The following is a 25,099-nucleotide window of genomic DNA, read 5'->3' on the forward strand; positions in this document are numbered from 1 at the left end:
AAAAAACAGAAAAAAAATGATCAGAGAAAGGGAACACTTCAACATGTACAGTTATTCTTTTTATAATTGACGCATCCAGTTCTAGTCAAGATAATTGGAAAAATGTTTTGATGGAAATTTAATTTAATTATATATATATATATATATATATATATATATAAAATTTTTTTTTCAAAAATATACACAAAATCTCATCAAAAAATAAAGATAACACCTTAAAGGGGGAGTTATTTCAACCTCAATATTCGGTAAATGCTGAACCAGAGATTGTCTGAGGCCCTATCTGTCTGTGACTCTACCCTTTGTTAATCTGCAGTCCCAGACACAACATCACAAGTGCCAGCCCTGCATTAGCTAATAGAACGCATCCATTAATTGTTTCTCTTTTATAATCAGCGCGTGCATGAGCTGTCCAAAACAAAAGAAATCAGACACACGCAACCCTGGCACTCAAGCCACATTAATTACAAAAAAAAAAAAGAATGCCTATACCTTGTCTGTGGATATAATATCTTTAGGGCTTTTTATTCTGCCTCGGTTTCAGGTGTATATTACGTCACATTTATCAATCATATATTTCAATACGTTGCAGCTCCCAGCACAAAAAAAAATCTAAAATGCTGCCTAATAAAACATGTAGCTTTTAAACTACAGTTGTGCTAAGTTAGTACTGTCACCTGTATCTGCCAGCTTAAATCTGAATTAAAAGTTTACTTAAAACTACTTACTAAACATTAAATATGACTAAATCATCGATCATAATTTATAAATAAATAATAAAGAAAATGTTCAGCTGGCTTTTGTAAGATAAAATTCTAGTCAAGTAGACTGTGTACTGAAATATTTTCAGTTTTGTAGCTTTTTGTATCTAAATGCGTGTGTTAGTTTCCTGTGCATGTCAGTGATTAGTGTATATCCTTGCCTGCTCCCTGTTGTCCTCATTAAATGCCCTTTTAGGTTTGATTTGACTGTGGAACCAGTCAGCACACAAAGGGACTATCCATCATTCCCCTCTCTACACAAACATCTGGCCACAGCTGGGCCTGGGCAGTTTGATCTGATGAGAATTCAAACAGCAGCAGCAGGCAGGCTCCAGGGGAGGAGGAGGAAAGTACAGAGCTGATTTGCCGTTTAGTCTGCATAATATGCTAAAAAACTAAGTCAGTGGCAGGATGATTCAATCCTCGACACCAAACCACAACCAACATACAACTTTTACATATGTTTTATATACTGCCTCATCCCACGATCCACAAGCCTATCCTCAATTTGTCATAAAGTACATGAACACATTCATTGTTACTTAAGTGAATTACCAGTAAACTGATCAGCGAGATTCTATTTAAACTGTTGCTGATTTTATTTAAACTGTAGCTTAGCTACACCATCTAGACAGTACGTTGGTTTGAGATTACCTGGGTTCCTATAATGATGTTCTGACTGCAGAGAGAGTACATCTTAAAGTTAGGAAAGAACAACACTGAGATTATGACTAAAATCACTTCTGCTTTATGATGTTGTGTTTGCTATGGTTTCCTGGTGCAAAATCACACAATGTCATTATTTTACTCCAGTGATCTAAAGCCTTGACCTACCACCCAGGAAGTAGTTAGAATCCAAAATGTAAATACTAGAAACAAGCAAAGAACTAGAAGGTTTTTAACACATGAGGAGGGACGGGGCAAGGACATTGATTTTAAAAAGTTAGGAATAAAAATGTTTTACAATGTGGTCATGAGAGTAAATGTAATTTCCCCTTACAAAACGCAATACAAACGTGTGTGTGTGTGTGTGTGTGTGTGTGTGTGTGTGTGTGTGTGTGTGTGTGAATATTTTAAAAGAAAATGTAGTAGTTATGCTTAAAAAAGGGATTGACATCTGCACTTCAGTTAATGGCCCCTGGCACTTATCAGCAATCATCTTCATTTAAAAAAAATACAAGTCACTACTGCTTCAGAGCCCACCTAAGGTCCCGATGGATGCAGAGACGGAAGGCAGTGCTCAAGAACTGAATAACAAGCGTGCATGATAATAACTTGTGTGATTTAACTGGAGGAAACAACATCTCTTTGCTCAAAATGCAAAGTGCTAAATAATATCCAAGGGAAATAAAAACAGACAATAACTGTCCTACATGTGAGAAAGAAAACATTTATTTTTATTTTTATCTGTTGTTGTTGATTTTTGGCCCATTGTTTGGTGTTCAACGTGGATCAGAGGCTGCTGTGTATTAAATGAGAAACAAGTTATATACACAGCATATGTACTACGGATATTTTTGTAATCACAGATATCAAAACTGATCTCAGCTGTCTCAATGAAGATCTATAGGTTAATGTTTGCTCCAGTAACATCATTGCATATTCCTTGTTTTTTTGTGTGCGCTATGTTTTACCACCAGAAATCTCATCTCTTGTAACTGAGGGATTACAGTCGTCCTTTCCGCTCACATACACACACACACACACACACACACACACACACACACACACACACACACACACGCACACACACACACACACATGCACACACAGATAGCATTCTGGGGTGGTCCCAGTAATTCCTGACACAGCTGCAGTGAGAGCAAGGCTGGAGTGGTCACTGCTCCTTCCCACGGAGGCCAGACAGCATATGGTAGCATCTCACTGTCAACCCACTCAACAACTGTGTCTGTGGCAAGACACAGCTCTAGAAACAAACAAACAAAAAAACAAACAAAGGCACATTCAGATTGTCGGGACTTGTGGGAAACATTCTAACTTTACCTATTTAGCTGATTAAAATAAAACTTTGTCAGTGATCTTAAACCATTTTCACTCAGTTGATTAATGCCAGCAGTACAGTTACTTGATAAACACTACTTTTTAAAAAAGAAAATACATGTGATATTTCCAATGAGCTGTCGTAACAGGAGATAACATGTTCTGGCTACAGTATCTAGGTATCATAAATATTGATGCTGAGAGGAGGTTTCAAGGGTGTGAGCTTATACCCTGCCTTACTCTTTCCCTTCAACTAAAAACACTTAGCGTTTCCTTCTTCCTCCTCAATTCCTATCCTTCCTTCTGCTGATGTTTGCTGGAAGACAAAAGCAGAGAGATCGATAACTCATTAGTGCTGAAGCCATGAGTGAGTCCTGCCTTCCTTCTCAGGATTTTAATAACCAGAAGAGCAGGGCTGAATTTAGTCTGAGGGCATCTTACCTTTACATTTAACACTCACAGCTCAATCAATCATGCCAGGTTAGATTTTCCTCTAGACAAGTTACAATGTTCAAATCTATTAGACCTTATTTCTGCTCTACCCACAAGGTACACTGCCTCAAAGCTATTAGACCTTTTTTCTCTACTCTAACTACAAGGTCACACTGCCTTCCAGTCTCTTAGCTATTAGACCCAACTTATTCCCAGTTCCTCAACTTTCTCCACTAGGCCACACTGCCTCACATAAACAATATCCAAATAAAAGCACAGTGACTGTGTCCACCCCTAGTGTGAGTGTCCTGGGGCTGCACTGACATATGCTGAAAAAAGAACACAACCATGTGACAGGTCCAGTGTCATGTCTGGAGTCTGTGTTTGGCAGTCCTGCATGGTGATGATCGCTTATCCTCCTGCCACATCCCATATGTTCGGGACGCGGAACAGTTGGAAGTTGTTGTGAGCTAAACTGGGTCAGCCCAGCACAGATGGAGCGAACTCCCAGCAGTTCAATTTCACAGGAAAACTGCTTATAATCTGTCAGAAATTATCTGCTTGCATACAAAGCATGTGCCAGAGTACAAACACAAAACTTGCCCTAACTGGGGCATCGTTTTAGCTTCAGTCCAACCTCCGGCTTATAAAATAAAAGAAATATTCAGATGCAGTGGAATATGGAGAGTTCATCCACTAAAACTAATAGCGGTAGCCCACTTGGATGACTTTAATATTGATCAGATATTGCACAAGGTTTTTTGTCTGTGTGTTAACAATCCTGCTCTTTTGTAGCATATATCCCCAGTATTTTTAATGTCTGCAGAGTAGATTTTAGTTCAGCATCTCACTCAAAAGGCATCACTTCCCACAGTAGAGTTACTCACAGATTCCAGATTTAATATGCCTAACAAATGATCCTGGAAGCTCCAGGCATTGTCACTGTATGTGACTCACAGGCCACCTTCACCCAATAAGAAGGCAGACCGTAAGTCTCAAAATGGGTGCCCAGTTACAACCAATTATATTACTGGTTTTGTCCCTGTAACTGCAATGTGGTTCCCTCTTTATTGATGGCACAGCAGGTAAACAGTTATTGAGTGCAATGCAGACAGCACTTCATTGCTGGTATCAGGTGAGCGCTGCCGGTCTCTAATCACACCTAGTAGTGATGGAAACATAAAAGGCATATGTAGGATTAGCATTCTGCTCCATATACACTGTAGCGCATGATAATCCTTTCCCAATGAATGCTGGTAACCCTAAAAAGATAACTGCAATTTTATACAAATGTGTGTAACCTTTCGGGTGCTATGTGATTGTTGTGGGATTAGGAAGAACATCTCAATGTGCATGCGCTGTTTTCCTAAAGCCAGTATAAATAGATCAGCATGCCAGTATGTGTGTTGAAAACACTGGTGTCTACTTTAGTGATCTAAACAGGAACAATAATCCTGCCAGTGTCTACACTTCCCTTGTTATTAACATTACAAAATGCAATAAAAAGCGTCTAAGGGTAATGCTATTGGGATCCAGCACTTTTAAGATCATTAATCTAGATTCCACTCTATACTTGTTTGTTAAGAGCATGGTCAGTCAGAACCAAGTTTCACTTCATTTTCTCTTTAGGCGCAATTTCTTTAACTTTCAGATGGGGAAAAAAAAAAGATTTTTAGGAAAACAAAAATTCACTTATGCCTTAGGTGTTGATGTGTTAAATAAAAGAAAAAATATATTTTTAATGAGTGAATTCAAGTGTTCATAAAAACTTTTTTTTTAGAAGCCGAAAGTTAATGGAATTAAACTTGTTCTTTAAAATTTTAATTTGCTTTTAATCTCCCACAAAGAGATAAAATACCCCCAGACCATGAGGACCCCAAGTGCATGTGACAGTGGTTAACCTGCCACGCAGGCTCTGCATTCCACTGTACTGTGTCTCCTGGAATGAAGTCAGTATTGCAGCTGCAGCATAGAATAATTCATGCCCCCCCCCCCTCCTCCTCTTCCGGAGAGAGAGCCACAGGTAGTTGATGAAGTGGCGGTGCCAAGCATCCCAACTGGCAAAGAAAAAGCGCAGCTGTGAGAGTCAACGCAGCCAGATGCAACCGACATGCCATGTGTTCCAAGCAGGGCGCAGGGGAAGCCAGGCACTTGCCAAGACACTCTAATCTGGTGCCAACCCGACACATGTTCTGGCACTCCAACAATCTCCGCTTTCGGCTTACTCCTCCATGTGAAAGAGAGGGCTTCTCCGGTTTGTAGCTCTGAGAGAGGGGTGGTTGGAGGGGGCAAGAGGAGCACAATCTAAGGTGTGCGAGCGCCAACTACCGGTCAAGTAGCAAGCCAGTTTTGGGGGTTTTTGTTGGCTGTGGAAAGTATAATGGCAGCAGTATTTGTAATGAGTGTAGTAGAGTTCGAAGCAAAGACTCGAATCGCATTTCAGCTCCCTTTTCAAGCTTTTCTTCCTTTTTTAAACATAATCTATAAAGCCATTACATGATTAAAAAATGGCTTGGTGTATAAACAGAATACATAATGTGTCTCATCCTCTATATTTCATTTTTCACAGTGTTCCCACAACATACCTCTCATGCCAATCTGAACAATTGCCTCCTTCACCTGTATTTTTTTTTTATGTACACTCACTCTAACTTCAAGGCTATTTAGGAGGCTAGGAAACCAAACAATCGAGCCCAATTCACAAATATTTAGCTCATGGCTGAGTGAATGAGTAAATATTTTAAAGTCTGTTTTTATTAATTAAATAGAGTTTGGCATGTTCAAGGATTGTTTCTACACCACTGTTTAACAAACCAAGTTTAGAGCAGTTTCATAAATATCAAACTGTATTTTATTAATTAAAACATACAAAAATAAATAAATAAATAATCAATGAATGAAAGCATTTTTTTTTAATGGAATTAACCTTGCCCTGTTCCAATAGGACATTATTTCCTTCTGATACAGAATAAAGGATACATTTTATGTTGATGCAGCACCTAAGTTTTTCAGTTAAATCCATTTCTATCAAGAGTATGGGGCTGGGAGAATTGAAGATTTTTTAAAACAAACTCAGTGCCAATCTGAGCGTTTCTTTATCTGAGGAACGCGGGTGCCAGCTGGCGGACACAAAATGTGCCAGTGCTGTGTGGGCAAGCCAGGAATAGCTGGCAGAAATTGAGAAGTGTGTGTGTGTGTGTGTGTGTGTGTGTGTGTGTGTGTGTGTGTGTGTGTGTGTGTGTGTTCACAATGTTAGTGACTGAGTGGTACACAAACATTGATTAAAAATAAGGTTACAAAATGTAAACAGAAATTAGTTTTATTAGGCTCTTGTGTTAATTTACATATTTACAAATTTTAATTCATGATTTTGTTAACCATTTTTTTAGTTTGTTGTTTGTTTGTTTGTTTGTTTTTTTACCCATAAAACCTTTCTCCATTTCTGTCCCTGTTGACAATTTCAGCACTGCTGTAGAGCTGATGGTCAGCTTTAAGATGGGAATTGGAACAAATACAGTATTTACTGTAATAAGGTTTAAGAATATAGCTTGCTTGAAGAACCTCCTTACACGTGACTGAACACATTTCCTCATTCCATTCACATCATGTGACAAGTCATGTGCTTACCCACCTGCACTCTCGGGTCTAATTCTCCTCTCTGTGATTTAATGCTATATAAACACAGTATGGACACTCTTATCTTTGAAATGTAAAATGTGCCATAATGTTATCAAGACCACTTGGAGAATGTGGACATCTAGTACTATATACTATATGACAATTATTCTCAATAAAACATAGCTACTTTTTAAATTAAAGATGGGTATTATGCTCCATATACTGCATTTTATAAATGTATAATTGCACATCACTGTTCTCTAAATATTAAACGGAATTGCAGCTGAAATCCCTAATTAATAACTTTGCCGTTACTTTTCATAATAATAAAATTTAATTGCAATTAATTATATATAATATATATATCATATATATATATATATATATATATATATATATATATATATATATATATATATATATATATATACACACACACACACACACACACACACACGACACACGGCTATGTATGAAAATTAAAATTAAACATAAACAACAATACAATTTTTGTACCCAGCTTGTAACTCGTTGTTGTGACTCATTCGTGAGTGTCATTTTTAGCTTTAACATAATAAAGATTTAAGTCGTGCTAGTTCATTATATATATATATGTTTAAAATTTAGAAATAATACAATTTCTATTTTTACTGTTTTTGCTTACTCAGTGTTGTTGCTCAATGTTCGACCCCATGTTTTTAACATAACAACAAATTAAAATTAAAATTAAAAGTATGTATCTAGTTTTTTAGGTTCTCCTTCTCATCTTCAGTCTCTTATTTTTAGTGTAAAGTTACAGTACAACTTACTCATTGACGACAGACAGTCATAATTCGTCGAGTATCAGCCAATTCCTGTATAAAGTCTTGCTAGATAAGGTGAAAAAGTTATGGATACATTTAAATGGCAGAATTAACTTAATGAAACAATATATTTAAAGAGGAGCCTCTGACTGTCCCCGTACTTGCAACTGAAAATCGAAGTAAACCGTGCAATGAACAGGTTTTGCATAGTTATTATGTCTCTTAATACGGGGTGTGCGTTAGTTTCTACACCGGACAACAGAATGTGTGTAAAAGTGTGTTATCCGGTTTATTTATTTGCAACTGTAAAATACTGCATTGTAACAGGTATATGCTTATTCTGTAAAATAATTTTTCATTTGTTATAGTGATACAATAGTTCGTTTCCTCATGCTTTTTCAGGTGTTCACTTATCAACAGGCTCACTACAATAATACCAGCTCTAATATCGTTGCATTTCAGAAAAGTACCTTTGTATCATTTTAATTAAAGTACGGACTAATCTTTTAATTGGTGTCACTTAACGCAGTCACGTGATAGTTTTTTTTTTTTCACTTTAGAGAACCACAGCTATAATTCACCTGCCCTTCATGAAAAAAATATTCTTCCATACCATTACCTTTAGTTGCAATTTTTCCTCCCCCCAAAAAGTTGTAGCCTTAGGTATGTTTGAGAAGAAGTGGTTCTCTGTTCTGTGTCTTCATTCAAGGACTGTGTGCAGGGCTAGTGCAAATTCCAAACCCTGTTCATACAAAAGCCTGTTTTATTTTTAATACATGTACATTTGACTCAAAACTGAATACATCAAACCTGGAAAGTAAGGAATAAAAATGTCATACAAATACATTTAAAATGTTAGCAACACAAGGATCAAGGATGGATTTAAACTGTCCTTGTTCATCATAAGTAAAGTACAACCTTTTTCAGCCTACTAGACTTATTTAAAGAAGATATAAATTGTTTACACTTTACAAAATGCTTGAAAATGAATGCTATCAGGACCACCTACTGTAATATATAGGACCTGATGCAATATAGTAAGTAAAGCAATTGTGTGTTTGCTGTGTTTTTTTTTTAAGGTTTTTCTGGCAAGTTTCAGGGTTTTCTGCTGGAAAGTGCTGAGCTGGAGAGATTCACTAAACACCAGCAGGTGATGTCTGCAGTAAACAGCAGTGGGGTTTTTTATAGAGCAGGTGTGATTGTCTTAGAGAGACTGACCTGGCAACCTGGTGATTTATCAGTGCTGTGGTAAGGGAGGATCTCACCTGTGAGTTGCAATAATGCTGTGATTAGCTCCCTGGAGTTTCTGGAACTCCCATACCTGCAGCCTCCCATATAAATACAAAATGACTGCCATATACAGTATAGCACACTGTTATGTCTCTCTCGCCACTAATTTATTTGTAATACAAATCCATGTATTTTCCTGAGATGTATTCTGTATTTCCCTGCATCTCACTGTTGCAAGTCAGTTTCAATGCCTCCTATGTGGTGGCGCAGTGGGCGTATTGGATGTGTGGGGGGATCGCCGTGCCCCTCTACAGGAAGTGCCCTGCCTCTGAGCTGAAGTACGTCATCCAGGATTTCCAGAGTGTCCTGGTTATCGAAAGCAATGCCTGCTCCGTCACACTGGGGCCCTGGGCTGATAAACTAGGGGTCCCTTGCTGTAGCTCCCTTCTACCATGGGCAGTTTGAGAGCAGAGCAGGGGGACAGGGAGCCAAGTCCAACCATCACAGATTAGAAAGGGCGCCCAACCATAACTGTCTACACCAGTGTGACCAGAAGGAGACCTAAAGGGGTGCTGACCACTCATAACAATATCCAGGCTATGGTAAGCAGGCTGGATTATACAGCATGTTATCTATATACATAACACATCTAGATTTTATTGATTCTAGGAATTATCTATACCACATTCACATTTACTACAAAGTTTGAAGCATCATGTACAAGCAACAAGTCGTAATTGATTATAATAAAAATGAGAAACAAAAAAAAAAAAGGTGGATACAAATATTTGTGACGGTGTTTAAGTGATGATTTACAAGCACTGATTTATTATTATTATTATTATTATTATTATTAATAAATTATTCTTGTATTGCTGCCCCTGTAGATTCAGTGCCTCTGTTGGAGTGGGCCTGGACCCACAAGGATGTCATCCTCCACACACTGCCCCTGCACCACGTCCACGGAATCATCAACAAGCTGCTCTGCCCGCTCTGGGTGGGCGCCATGTTCCTCATGCTGCCTTACTTTCAGCCAGACAAGGTAGGTGGGTGGACGAGCAGGTTCCTTACTGCGCTCTCTGTAACTCCTCAGTGTATCTCAGGCACCCAGGAAGGTCGCATGACAGACTGAAACATCTGTTTTGAACTATATTTATTAATACATTTTCTTCACCAATAGCTTTGAAAGAAAGAAATTAATAAACGTGTGTCTTTCATATAGGCAAATGAGAGCTCAGAAATGATGGAAATACATTAAGCAAGATTTACTGGAATTATTTGTCTTTAACTTCTTTAACATGGAGGACCTGGAATGTATTGTATACAATAATATCATACAGTTTGACAGCATAGCTCTTTCTAAAGCACAGAGCTGTTCAGATCAGATGCCAGGCAGCAGCGCAGGTTAGATCGCTGAGACAGTTCTCTTTCCCTTTGTCACACTAAGTGTTTGAGTCTCTTTGATGGATGTCTCTGTGTTGCTATGTATCTGGCCGTGCCGAGGTGCTCAAATGGGGTGGAATTGAATCAATCGATGGGCTGACATTGAGGAATGATGGTTTAGGATTTGAGGAGGAAAGGGATTGGGGAGGGGGGAGGTACTACAGCATGTGCACTCTGGGTGATTGACAGATGATGGCTTTGAAGGACATTGGTCCATGGCTCAGAACGAATCAATAGGGAATAGTTTTCTGTAAGGTTATTGTATGTTCCAATGGTAAATCTTCACTTCTTCTGTAAGTATTTTATCTCATGAGTTAAAGCTTCATGAAGATGGCTTATACATCTACTTAGTAAAAATAGGAAAAGAGAGCAGAACAGTATATCTTTATTTAAGTGAATTTTAAGAACATAAGAAAGTTTACAAACGAGAGGAGGCCATTCGGCCCATCTTGCTCGTTTGGCTGTTAGCAGCTTATTGATCCCAGAATGTCATCAAGCAGCTTCTTGAAGGATCTCAGGGTGTCAGCTTCAACAATATTACTGGGGAGTTGGTTCCAGACCCTCACAATTCTCTGTGTAAACAAGTGCCTCCTATTTTATGTTCTGAATGCCCCTTTATCTAATCTCAATCTCATTGTCAATACCTTTTACAATTTTGAATGCTTGAATCATATCACCGCATAGTCTTCTTTGTTCAAGACTGAATAGATTCAATTGTTTTAGCATGACATGGTTTATTTTTGGTCAAGTGAGACTGGAGCAGGGCTCATTTTGAGATATCCCAGGTCAGATCGGCCCTCCACTGAATACATTTTGCTTTTGAACAAAATATCAGATGATAAGTGAGGCTTGTTTTGTGTGGTTTTTTTTTACTTTGCAGGGCAACAGATAATACTCCCATTGCATGGCCATTTCAAGCTTTAACATGAACTTAATTAGTCACTTAAGCCTGTAATCTCTAGCAGTTGTTTAATATAGCCTATAGCAAAACCTGATGTGTCTTTTACTTACTCTGCCCAAGTGTCCAGAGGGCACTGTGAATCGCTTTTTGTTTCCAGTTCAGTAGGAAACGCTGATTAATTGTGGTTCAAAATTGCAATACCACTAGGGGTTCAATGCAAAGGAAAAAATAAAACAGTTACAGCATTACTTTACATTCTATGTTATTCCCTGCATATTAACACACTGGTCTACAAAGCATTCAGGGCTTGCTCAAACTGATCCCCTATGGAATAATAAATACTCCATATTAATATGGCCAGTAAAAATAAAGTAAAATGGAATTTTGTACTGGCGCTCATAAATACTCTTTAAAAAATGGTAAGATGTAGAAGATGTCATTTCGCTGAGCTAGGCTAAAATATGAAGGTCTCTTTGGAAGTGTCAGAGTTGATGCACACAGCACGTGGCAGTGCTAGAGTTCATTAGTTTCATTTGTGCCTAGTTTGAATGTTGAGTTAACCCACCCTCTGGGAAGTGTTTCTAAGACCCAGACAGACTGAGCACCAGCCCCACAGTGAAATTAATTGTGCATTTTAGGACAGGTCTGTTTACATTGCGCACAGTTTGTTCACTGCACAAAATCTAACAGCAGCACTTCCAAACCTGGCTGCCGAGAGATAGCTGAGATAGAATTGTGGATTATAACGACTGGGTTGGAGTAAAGCCCTAAAATGGGGGATAAACATGCATTATAAATAAATAAATAAATAAATAAATAAATATAATATATATCTATATATATATATATTATATAGTATAACTATAATATATCTATTATATATATACTCTTTTCTTGACCCTCACTCGTTCATAGTATGATAAAGGGGGACTAGAGGGGGGGGGGGGGGGGGGGGGGGGGAGGAGGGGGGGGGAGACGGAGGGGGGATGGGGGGGGGGGGGGGGGGGAGGAGGAAGGGGTGGGGGGGCGGGGGGGGGGGGGGCGGGGGGGGGGAGGGGGGAGAGGAAGAGATCCTTCCCTTTTAGGGGGATGGTCCCCCTACGAGGGAAGTGGAATCTGTCGTTCACCTTCAATTAATTCATGATTTTCTCCCTCTGCGTGCAGCCCTGTGCACTGAGCCATGCAGCGGGGGTGGGTGGGGGGGTGAGATGCGGGCTGTCAGGAACACTTATAGAATACATTTGTCAAAAAATAAATAAATAAAAGTGGCTTAAGGCTGACCTGAGTACAGCATTTATTTATTTTAATTTTTTAAATTTCGTATACAGTGAGAATCAGAGTGACTTTTAGCTTTATATGTTTTAATATCCATGTTATTATCTCTTATTAACATTATCTCCCTGGTCAGCCCTTTCTGTTGTTAAAGATATTTAGCTTTGTTGCATGTATTTTACGTTTTACTTTAGAATACCACAATATCTTAAAGATGAACAGGTGCTCCTGCTCCCTGTTACAGGATCACTGCTTGTCTACTGCACAGGAACCATGCTTTAGCAGTTTTACCAATTGAGATGCACTACTGTATCTGACCTCCAGCCTCTGTGTTTCTCAGGTGTAGGAGCAGCTCCTGGCCTCTGACTCCTCGTGCCAACATCTTCATGGCCGTACCCACAATCTACTCCAAGTTGATCCAGTACTACGAGTGTCATTTCACTCAGCCCGACGTACAGGACTTTGTGAGGGCCTAACTAACTAAAACAATGAAAATCAATGAAAATAGCAACAGCTGAAAATAATACATTTTTGAACCAGCATCTTTAGTTAATGGAATACTGGAAACAAACAACAGAATGGGGCCCAATATCTCAATGCTCACCACAGTTATGTCAGACTGACCCTGATATTATGAGTGGCTCCATGTCCTGGCCCTCACCCAGAGTCTGTCTGTCTCTGTTCTATGTGCCTCAGACTCATGGTTTCGGGTTCCTCCGCCCTACCCCAGCCTGTCCTGGAGAAGTGGGCACAGATCACAGGTGACAGCATGACAGATATCGCTATAGCACTGTCCAACCCACTTGGGGAACTCCGAGTACCAGGTACAGTACCTGCCTTTCTGTGTGTCTGTTTGCCTATCTGTATGTGTCTTATGGGGTTGAGTATACCAGATACACTCCTCTTTACATTATCCAGATGTCCCTTTATAAGTATGTTCCTTTAGAAAAGTGGTGTGGTACAAGTACTGTGGTGTATCAAGCAAAGTATAGTGAAGTTCAGCTGAAGAATAATGAGAACATAGTGAAGCACAGGCCAGCATGGTAAATCATTTGTAATGACAGGTAAATGCTTAGGACATGGTTCAATTATTGTGTAAATATATTGTGGGTAAACCTGATGAAACAGGACAGTGCTCCCCTCTCCAGATATTAATTCAAATTCTTCTTCCCACCCCCCGGACAGGCTGTGAGACTGTTGGCAGGACTCCAGAGCTGTAATGGGTAGCCCTGTGGCAGCAATCTGCCCTCCCCAGTTCGGCAGCTCTTCTTTTGGGTCCCGGCAGAGCAGCGTAGTGTGAAGGTCCCTGAATAATTCATGAGCAGCAGCGCTGTGCCTCTCCAGGCTCGTTCACCGGCAGGGCTGCTGCTGCTTTAATTGGGGGTTGAGATGGGCGCGCTGATGAAGCCTTGTTAATGGTCCTCTGAGCAGTCAGGGGACTCATTTGTGTTTCTGACAGGCCTGTCGCCAGAGGCCCCACTACATTCCCCTACTCTCCGTCCTTTTTGTAAGAGAGTCGGTCAAACCACAGGCATGCTTGAAATGCTCGTAACCTAGGATTTAAAAAAAAAATTATAATAATAATCTTACTTGCTGTATTGTTCACATTCACGTTGTTATTGTAAGACAATACATCCTGTAGTTGTTTTGCTGTTGATCACCGTGCACACTTTATTTTTTAACTCAAGTGAAATCCATTTATGCACACCACTGCACTCTATTAAGTAAATTTCCGGTGTTGCAGGTAATAATTTGACCCCCACATACTGTCTGATTTATTAAAACCTTCACACCAAAATGCAATTTTTTGCAAAAGTAAAATAAAATTGTTAAGTTAATAAGTAACTTGTAAGTTTAATTTAAGGAAATATTGAAGGTGGCACTACTGATACAGATGAGTACAGTAGCATTGTTTATTTTATGTTTTAACCCACAGTATAGCATTTGACCTTTTCTTTCGCAGAAGTGGCCAACAGTAAATTAACCCTTTAACCCTAATCGATATTGTGATCATGTGGTAATAGCCTAGTTCCAGACTGTTAGAAATGTTTTGATCCTCATTGATATCAACATTATTAATAACAAGATGGAATAACCCATATTAAACATAAAATGATGCACATTTTATTGTAAATGCACATTCCATTTTTATCATAGCATTCACTGAAGAAAAATGAACAGAGCACTCCTCATGGATATTTCAACCCTGACTTATGTGACCATCCTTTCACATATGAGAACTAGGAAGTGGTAGTAAATCATATTACATATTAGGTAAGATTTACTGGAATTATTTTGTTTAAATCACCGTTAGACATTGCAATTCATTGGTCGGCTGCTTGTGTGATGGAACATCTGTGTGTTCTGGGTCAGTGAGCGTCCCTTTGCCTGGAGTTGAAGTGTCCAAGAAAGACGGCACCTCCTATACCGACATCGCTGAGGGAAACAGCAAGGAGACCCGAGTAAGCTAGATGTACCATACCCAACCCTTGAGAACCCCTAAAATAAAAATAAATTGAAATATTTCAGCTAAAAGCACTTCCCCTTTAAATAAATACCAGCACACACTTTGTTCCAGAAAAAAGTGAACTACAATATCATTTCATGGCAAAAATCATAAATGTTTTCCTCCCCTTTAATGTTAAGTAGTTACCAATGGTTTTGTGGGTTGCAGGTAGCCCTGGCCTGGAGGAGAAAGAGGGAGCTGCTGGTGAGGGGGCCCTCTGTCTTCCAGGTGTATTGGAACAGACAGCAGGAAACAGAGAAGCCTTCACTGAAGATGGGTGGTTTAAAACAGGTATTGCTCACAACAATGGCATGCCTTTACACACCACTTCATTTCATCCACATCTCTTTCACAAAGTTACACTGTGTTTAGAATCAGGGTCTATGGAGAGGTGCAGGATCTAATTTGACTCTGTAGGGAGGGAGGGAGGGAGGGAGAGATGGGGAAAGGGGCAGTGTGTGTTTAATTAGCTTACAGGGGGGGCTGTACTCCGCTTGTCACTGCCACACGCCATTAGCTGCACAGGCTGTGTAATGAGAGAGTGCAATCAGCTCCAGGCTCACGAGTCCCGCAGACAAAGCCAGGATGAGACAATCCTTCCAGCTCTCCCAGGACCACAGGCAACCCGCTTCCCAATTCCCGCTGTTTAGTTCAGACTTTTTTTAAGTCTGACTATCAAGGACCGTGCAGCAGCCTGCTTGCAAATAAATCCCTTCAAATATTTAAATTTTGTTTTTCTTGAAATATGCCCCCACCCCCGAGGTAAATCTGTTCAACATTCACGTCTTGTTTAAGAAGGGTGCCAGAGTGAGGATAGACGCAGGCAATTACATTAATCAACTTTACATCAAAATTCGACTAGAAACAAACTGCCTCCCTACCCCTGTGTCTGGTACAAGAGTTTTCACTTGCTAAAGAAAGCGTTCGAGGGAGAAGAAAAAGAAAGTAGAACACAAATGAAATTTGTACAGCCTACAGAGAAATGTAATGTGTATAGGGTCCACCACTTAATGACTTGAAATGCCTGTTTTATTATTTATGTCTTAGTGACTTAGCATCTCGTATTAGGTATTCCATTTTAGGGCTTGGTACCAGTGCAGATAATTGAGTTGTTCTTTCAATGTGAGTAGAATAGAGTAGAAATAGGATGCTTACTGTATCACTGCATTTAGTTCACAATGCATGTGATGCTCCAAATGGAACTCTTGAGATATGGTAGAACACATATCTTACAAACTGCCCGTGTGCAAGAGTGGACAGCTGTAGCATTTCAGATAAAACATGGTCTAAAAGTTTGGGACTAAAAGCAAGTCCTACAAGACTGCTCAAGCTTTTAGAGGCAGTTAAAATGAAATATGTGAAAGTACAGTGTGGAGGATGGAGAATAAACAAACCGCCCACGTCTGGGATCTCGAGACAGGATTGAAAAACAAGAGGCTGGAGAAGAGAAGAGAGTTTTAGCACTTGTCCGCAGATCAATGGTGGTTTCATTTGTGACTGCCCGTGGTTTTAATTGTGTAAGTGATCCTGCTTGGTATAAGTGGCACTTCTATAGATAATCTGTCGCCAGATCTCGCTGCTTAGTCCGTGCATCTCCACACTCATTTGTAAGAATTGATTTCTTTCATCAGTCATGTTTCTGCCATCCACACCATCCAATTGCATGGGAATGGAGCCTGCTCCCAATCGACAGCTTCCAAGAAAAGTAGAAAATTGTAGCTAACACAATAATTTCATAAATATGACCCATTTTGCACTTCCATTAGCTACCTAGATTTTAAATGTGCAGGAATTACATGTTGTAGCAACAGCATTTTCATTTTACAAAGAGACAACTGGTACTGCACTAGGTTAAAGAAAGTCCCCAGTTTGTGGGCCTTGTCTTCCAGGAAGTCTGTTTCTGCTTTAGTACCGTGGGCATTTCACATCAACAGTGTCTTCTGCATCAAAGCATGTTACTGGCTGAAAGCATGTCAATCAGTAGAGAAATAGGTGATTGGGAAAGAAGAAGCCAGTTCCACCCTCCAGGTGAAATGACCCACGACAGGAAGTGCAAGACAGTCAAAAGGCATGGCTTGCAACAGAGATTTACCCTGGAGCAGTACCAGATATGCTGTTTTAAAACGACCCCACCTCACCCTTAAAGAAAATACTCTAATCAGTCCTCTTATCTGGTGCATACAGTGTAGCACAGTGCTGTAATTCACACACAACCCACCAGCAAGTATAAAAATGTACTTTTTGGAGGACAAGATACATTGAAAGGAACATGATTTAATCATTTAATTTAATCAACAGTATTCATTTGATTATATAAACAAATATTTTTGTAAATTCCCCCTTGTCTTTGTAAGTTTGGCTAATAATGCATTATAGTTGTTGTATGTCCATTATTTATTTTCGTATATACAATGTTTTACCAATGTGGTCCATTGAGATTTATCATCTCAACCTCTTGGCAGCAGTCCTTCTTTGATACACTTGACACCTCTGTGTGAAATACCGTTTTGTTTATCCAATCAGGGCATCTTCCATCTCCTATTAGGTGTATTGAAATCCTTTCCCCAGTTACATCATTTGGCCACATGGTGACACTGTGCGCTATGCATTAATCCATTAGAAGTGAATGTAAATGAAAATACATTTAAGTTTTACATGCCAACATTTACATTCCTTTAGAAGAAAGCCTTTGTCATCAGGAGTAATCTTTAGACTGACTAAATGATTTCCACTCGTTGACAATTCTGTTAAATGAATATTTCATTTGAACGCCATCTTCTTATTTCAAGTGATCTCTTGTACTTCATTATCTCATCAAAGCGTGAAGTTTGGCTATGAAATGGAGTTGTTAGTTACCATTTGTATGTTGTTAGACGTTGCTTCTTTCAGTACATTCACCCAGCTAAATGATTTATCTGAAACCGCAGGGTGTCAATACACCACTAACCCATGTCCCAGTAAAGTACTTAAGAACAGATTGTGCTCATATAAGTGCTTGCTTGGGACTGTACATTTAAAGTGATTGTTTGAAATAATAAAAACTAGGAGAATCTAGTCCTGATTTTTTTTTATTTTTATTTTTTTATGATTGAGTGCTTCAGATTAGGAGCTGCCAAATGAGTTTACACTTGCTGGGGAGAATATTTAGACTCATAGCAGTTGTTTGTGCCTTTGTAGAAAGTGCTTTTTTTTTTCTCTCTGAAGTCTAGAGGGTATAGCAGTTTGTTATGGCTCCCAGCAAACTATCAAAACCTATTTAAGCACTATTTCACCACCTCCCGCTGAACTCCCATCCAAGAGTACTGTTCACTCCTCCAATGTCATATTTCACCTCAGGTGAAACAGTGCTTGTGTGAGGCAAGGTCTCAGCTGAATAGGCTGAACTCAAAAACAAATCCAGCGACAAGAGAGCTCAGAGTGTGTAGTGTGAAACAGGGCTTGCATTCATAATTGTAACCTTCCTATGCTGTATGAACTGCTGTACCTGCTGTAATTTGCATTTTTAGAAACCTCGCAGATCGGATCCCCACAGGGTCAACAGAACGTTGATCGGGCTGCATTTACTTTTTAAATGTAGGGTTAGGAAGGAAAATCACCCTTCAGCAACCCTTAATGATCAGGCACCTGAAATGTATTGTCTTTACGCTGCTTACTAGACCCCATGGGATTTATTCAATAGATAAAAACAGTATTTTAGTGTCCCCTTCTTTCAGTGACTTAAGCAATGGCATTATGTAGGTGCCCCACCATTTAAGATGAACCCTAGTGAGTTAGCATTCTGTGCTTATATTTATTTATTATGTAAGGCTTTGACAACGGCTGGAAATGTCAGAACTGATCTGAAGTAAGAGTGATTCAGGTCGAGCAGACCTGATAACTCTGAATATTAACAGCAACATGAATACATAAATAAACAGAGACAGGTTCAAATTCAAATGCATTGAGTTTGGTTTTGTTGGATTATTCAATAGTGGACAGTTACAGTAAAGTTGCAACAGTTCTGTCAAGTGTGACTCTATTGGCAGTTTGGCAGGCAGTTATAGGAACTGCATACACAAAGTAAATCTTGAAGAAAACATTTTAACCTCTCTAATTCAATTTCATCAGATGGATTAGATATACCATCAAAGTGTGAAGGGTTATTATATTATTAATTACAATGACATAACTTAAGGATGACAGATAATATTAGGATTGAAATTTACCTTGGAAATACTCTTTATCTGTCTCAGTTGAGTGCTTTTTTTTCTGGATGTATTTTTAATTTGGGTTTTAACACCCATATATCTTAATTTCAAGTTCAATTAATTCCAGTAGCGTCTGCAATTTATATTAAACTTGTTTTGCTGGAAGTGTCTTTTTTAGGCATAATAATACATCTCTGTTGCAAGACTGACATGAAAAACTACTGAAGTTGAAGGCATTGCATTGGAATAAATAATAAAGTGCAGTCAGACTGCAGTTTAACCAGACTGTAACAACAGTTTGTCTGCACAATAGAACTCTTTGAACTGCAAGTGATGTGACAGTATGCAGGGCATTTGAGAATTGAAGGATGCAGTATTTTTTTGTCTTTTCCCAAACTTCTTTTGCTTGCAATCAATTTCACTCTCCCAATCAGTGTGCACTGTAGTCATTTCAATCTGCATAATTACGTTAAATTTAAACTAAACGATGCACTCTTGATTCATAAGAAACCAGGCATTGGTGGTGTACTGCTTTGCACGAATTACCTTACGGTTGCCGGCATATTTCTCTTTCTCCTTTCTTGACACTCTATCACTTTCTGAACTAAACAGCCGTGCTCTTACTACTTTCTGTAGTAGGGGAATGGATGCCATATGTAAGCGCAGAGTTGTCCAGTAAGCATAACCCTTTCACTGACACATTGTGTTAATTTTGGATGATATCAATCATACAGGGCACATGTTTTGACATAGTGTCCAATAGATATTAACTATTTCACTGCCACATTGTTTTAACATCTGGACTTCACAATGACGCAGATACATTTCTTTTGCACATACATTTCACTTCATGTTTACAATCCATTCGATCTGATGTGACATTCCCTTTAGATTATGCCCCGGGGTATGTTTTGTTTTTGTTCCCAGCAGTTTACAGAGTGCTGGCAGCATGGTCTTCTCTGCTGTGCCCCTATGGCAACGCGTCCTAGATGGGTGCCGGTCCACGTGATGTTGTTTGCTGAGCTGGGAGTGGCTTCTTACTGCCCTTTTCAGGCATGTTGCTCCTCATCTCACTACACTGCAGAGCACTGTATTCTGCCAAGCCACTGTATAAAAACAGAACCCACGGAGAGAGGAGAGAAAGAAAGAGACTCGAAACAATTAGGGAATGGTCAACGTCACTGCTGTGTGAAAAGGGAGATATTGGTAATAAACTATTCTGCTGTTCCATACAATTCACAAGCATTTGACAACCACCTCAACTCCCCAACCAAGCTGGACTTTGAGCAAGCTGTCCATTAATTACAGTGTAGATTTGCCACAGTAAATCTGAAATGCAGTTCTGTATGCTTGTTTCCAGTTCACAGGAAGCCTGTAATTGACTGTTTAAATTTAAAGTATATATACTGTGTCATCACTGCACCATCCTCCCAGGACTTCAGTGACCAGATGACAGAGCTTTGGAATGCTAAAAACAGTTCCTCATAACAAAAAATATAATTATATTGTATATACTGGTATTTTTATTTTAGTTAAATGTACCGATAAACATATATGTTTCCAAGGAATGTTTACAGAGTATACTACCGCCCTTAGGTTCTGTCCAGGTTAAATGAAGTCAGTTGAATTTGCAAAGCTACACAATTTAAACATTGTTCTGTAAGGCAATCCCCTCTTTTGACAAGTTTATCTTAAAAAGCAGCGATTAACATAAGCAAAATATGTGTTGTTTTTTTTTTTTTTGGAACAATGCATACACTCAATTATCAAGTCAGGGCAGCTTTCCGGTAAACCCCCCACCCCCATTGTCACAGCCTATAAGCAGAAGGCAGCGGACTGTGAAGAAATTCCCAATATCTACATTTACACACTGTATCAATCTTGTTTAATAGACTGGAAAGCTTATTGCTTCGTCGCGGAGCTGTGAAAGAGGGCAGCGGTGATGAATTGCGCTCTCCCCACGACAGCCGCCCGTGATGTATAATGAAATATTTATGATTTATCCCAGCTAATAAACTGAAATGAAGTGCATGATATATGAGAGCAGATGGGCCGAGTATTGATGCGGTACTCTCCACTGATGCAACCGGGGGAGGGAGAGAGGGAGGGAGAGAGAGAGAGCGTGTGGTAACGGGGGGTAGAAGGTAGAAGTTTTTTGTTTTTGTTTTTACTAATTTAATTAATCATTTAAAAAATAATGTTTTACACAATAGTAAATTGAAAACAACAAGTGTCACTGTATAGTGCATAGATATATACATTTCTTATGTGGTAAAAAATCTGCGTGAATGAGAGCATGTCAATATGTCAACACTGCATTATATATATATAATGCAGTGCAAACGTTCCACTATATTAAAGTTAAAGCAATTACTGCATAGTTCGTCTATAGCTTATTAACATCCTAGTAAAACCGGGAGTGGCTAAAACTTCTGTGCAGTTGAAGTCCAACATACTGTATGTCCTCCCATTCTTGAAGAATAAGAAGCGCAGAAGTGAGTAGTTATCTTGGCTGTATCGTCTGAAAGTAATTAGAGAGGCTCAAGCTGAACTGCTCTGAGCAATTTGCCCAGGAGAAACAGAGCCAGTACTGGTTCAATAGAGACTATTATTAGAAATGAGGGAACATGCACCATTAGAAAGAAATCTGATGTCTGACACCTGCACACTGCTATATGTTTTATTCAGTGGTGGAGCGCTTTAAATCTTGGATCTGTTAGAAAAGTTATTATCGGTCCAGCACCTTCCAGGTTAGACATGTTTGAGTAATTAATTGTGTGGCCACCAGAGGGCTTTGAACTCCCAAAATGTGACGTTTTCTCACAGGACCTTGGTGTGACTATGTTGGAAGGTGCTGTAATAGCTGTACTCTGAATTCACTCTCTGCTTCAAAATGTCAATGAAAAAAAAATGAACTTCCATATCTTGCCGAGAATATTTATCAGTAAATATATCCCCAAGTAAAAAAAGAGAAGAAATTGGTGATAGGGATGAACCACCCAAATGAGTGAAGTGGAAAAAGGATATTTAGGTAATTTTTTTCTTTTCTATAAATGTCTGTATTTTACACCAATGTCCAGCCCTCACAGCATCATCCCATGAGAACTGTTGATTGTTTCAAATGAATTAAACACCCACATGTGAAAGAATTCTAAACAAGCCTGTCATTTTTTTGAGAAACCATGAGACAATTAAAAAAAAAAAAGTAGCAGTTGTGACAGAATTATGGTTGTCGAGGGTTGGTTCACTGTTATACTGTGACCCAGACCTGTCTCCCCCTGCCTTCTGCAGGGGACACTGCAGTCTATGGTGTGTACTGGATCATGGGGCACACCTCTGTGGACGTCATAAACAGTGGAGGCTACAAGATCAGCTGGAGGTGGAGAGATACCTACTGATGCACCCTCATATTACAGGTAATTACCAGCACAAACTACTACAGTAACCTAAAGAATCCTGATGCTATCATTTTAAATGAATGTGATTGAAATACCGTGTTCCTATGTGGGCGCTTTCACCGTGGTGATTATGTGGTGTGGTGTTCCTTCAGACTTGGCAGTGATTGGCTCCCCTGACATGACCTGGGGTCAGCGAGTGACAGCTGAGGTGGAACCCAGGCAGGGGCGGAGCCTGTCAGGAGCTGAAGACCTGGCCCGGGAGGAGCATTCCAGCACAACAACAACAGTAATAATAATTAAAGTTTGTCATTTCCAGAAAGGAAATATTTAACTAATAATAATAATAATAATAATAATAATAATAATAATAATAATAATAATAATAAAAAGGTCACCTGTGCTTGTGTTTATGTGTTGAGTGAGACTTGTCTGGCCCCAGGGTGTGAAACTCTGTGAAGAATTCCACATTCCTACCCCAGATTTCTCCTCCTCCTCTCTGTCTCCCAGGCATCGTGCATCAGTGTATGCCAGCGCTGCACTTGCTGCTGTTTTAAATGTCACTTGAGTTTGTTTTGCCCTCGACTCAAGCACTGGCAGCAGACACATGTCCCCTTTCAGTGGGTTGTCTGTGGGGCCCATCGCCTCAGATCTGTGTCCTGGCCGACAACAGGCAGCCTGCGCGCTGGCAATCCATATGGCAGGGTGGCGCAGGGCAGCAGAGGGCGCCACTGGATCTGGCTTGCCTAGCGTGGTGGATTAGCATCCATGTCAGTGACCTGCTTGTCAGAGGCAGGCAGCGCCGCAGGATAGACAGAGATAGAGAGAGAAGAGAGATGAGCAAGTTCCTTGATGCTCACTCCTCAGTGCATTCTCTGTAGCTGTCACCTTGTATTTCTGTCTTCGCAGCCGTCTTGCTTGATTAAAGAAGACAGGTGGATAAAAATGTTTACAAAGAAACAAGCAAAAAGTTGTATCCTGCTCCTGCAGGACTACAAATCCCATAATGCAGTGCATTGTGTTTTAGCCCAATTTTGTGATGTCATTGTTGCAGGTCCCCAAGCACACTGCAGGGGTGGTAAGTCATTATAAGGTGGCAAAACTTTTAGCGGTATTAAGATTTTGAGTTCATACATTTATATTTTTTGCTTCTGCGTTTAACTTTGTCAAAAGTATGCATGTCAAATATATGTTAGCCTTACAGTTTGCATATTTACAGTAAAAAGTATATAGTGTAGGGCTAATTTATTAGACATAATATTTATTAAAAAACGTATAAATGTTGCTGAGCACGGTATGATGGCTTTTGTGATGAATTCCAAATAGACTAAAGGTACATAATAAATAAAGGTTAGAAATTCTAAAAAGTGTTATTCCAGAAGTTAGAACATCTAGGAAATTAAATAGAATGGAACACCCCTAGTCTGTTTGGCTTTTTAATAAAGATGCCATCTTTGCTTCATCACGATATGTATTTCAGTGAAACACTCCTCACACTGTTTTGTTGAGTTTGAGGTGCTTCCCTAAACTACCTCTTTTTTTCAAACGGAAGCCGCTCCCCTGGTTTGTAATTCCCACGTCTTGCTTGTTGTGTTTTTTTTCAGGGAGCACATGATGTCCTACACCATCTCCACAGGGCTCATCCTTGTGGAGAGGATGCCAAGGAACCAAATGGACAAAGTCAGCAAGAAGGAACTGCTCAAACTCTTCTACCCTGGCTAGTGCCAGCGCATCTGCTTCTGAGGTCACTTCCTGCAGGGATCCTGACATTCGGAATCAGAAGTCGCCAAGTGTGGGAAAGGAAACCAACAGCTCCATCTTGTGGTTACTGCTGTTCAAAGGGTCAATAATTGCTTAATAAACCAGAGTGACAAGGTGGCTTCAGACCCAGTGTCGTAATCATCCCACCACGTTGAACCAAAAAAGAAAATTCAAAGCACAAACCCAAGTCAAATCCAAAACACTGGAGACTGACATTAGAATGAACTTATGAATGATTTAGAATGAATTAGAATGATTTATATCAAATCAAATCAAAGCGTTTCTAGTGTACTTAGAGTCCTGTTATGCCTCAGGGAAGTACGCCACCCATAATAGTGATTGTTGCAGTTATACCATTTACCATTGGCAGTGTAAAAAGCTCACACTTAGCCATGCAGCTGAACTGACCAGGTGCCAGATATTTGAACATTCAGGCCTCTGCTAAATCTGCTCTGAACTGATTGCACTAAATACAGTACGATTAAGTCTCACCTGTAGGTTCATGCAGCTGTAGGGGTGGAGCTGTTATTTGACAGCCTGATGGCACCAACATCTGAGTAATTCAGATTTGTGGGAATTTTTGGATCCGCGGTGTGAGTTTCATAAAAAGAACAAAGAAACATCAAAGCTCGTGATGAAACACCTGTTTTTAATGATCTGGCATTTAATAAAACAATCTAATAAACTCCCTGAGGCTGGTAGGAATGTATTGTTTTAAAAGATTTTATTAAGTGTCACAATGATGATTGTGGATCTGAACGAAATTTGTCTGTTGCCTCCCAAGACTAC

At 39.5% G+C, this 25,099-nt stretch overlaps 1 pseudogene; it reads left to right on the top strand.

The window, feature by feature from the left end:
- Positions 1–9,046: 9,046 nt before the first annotated feature.
- Positions 9,047–24,271, top strand: LOC121296684 (annotated as a pseudogene).
- The last annotated feature ends 828 nt before the right edge of the window (positions 24,272–25,099 follow it).

This window comes from Polyodon spathula, chromosome 21 (genome assembly GCF_017654505.1).
Source record: "Polyodon spathula isolate WHYD16114869_AA chromosome 21, ASM1765450v1, whole genome shotgun sequence".
Taxonomy (NCBI): Eukaryota; Metazoa; Chordata; class Actinopteri; order Acipenseriformes; family Polyodontidae; genus Polyodon; species Polyodon spathula.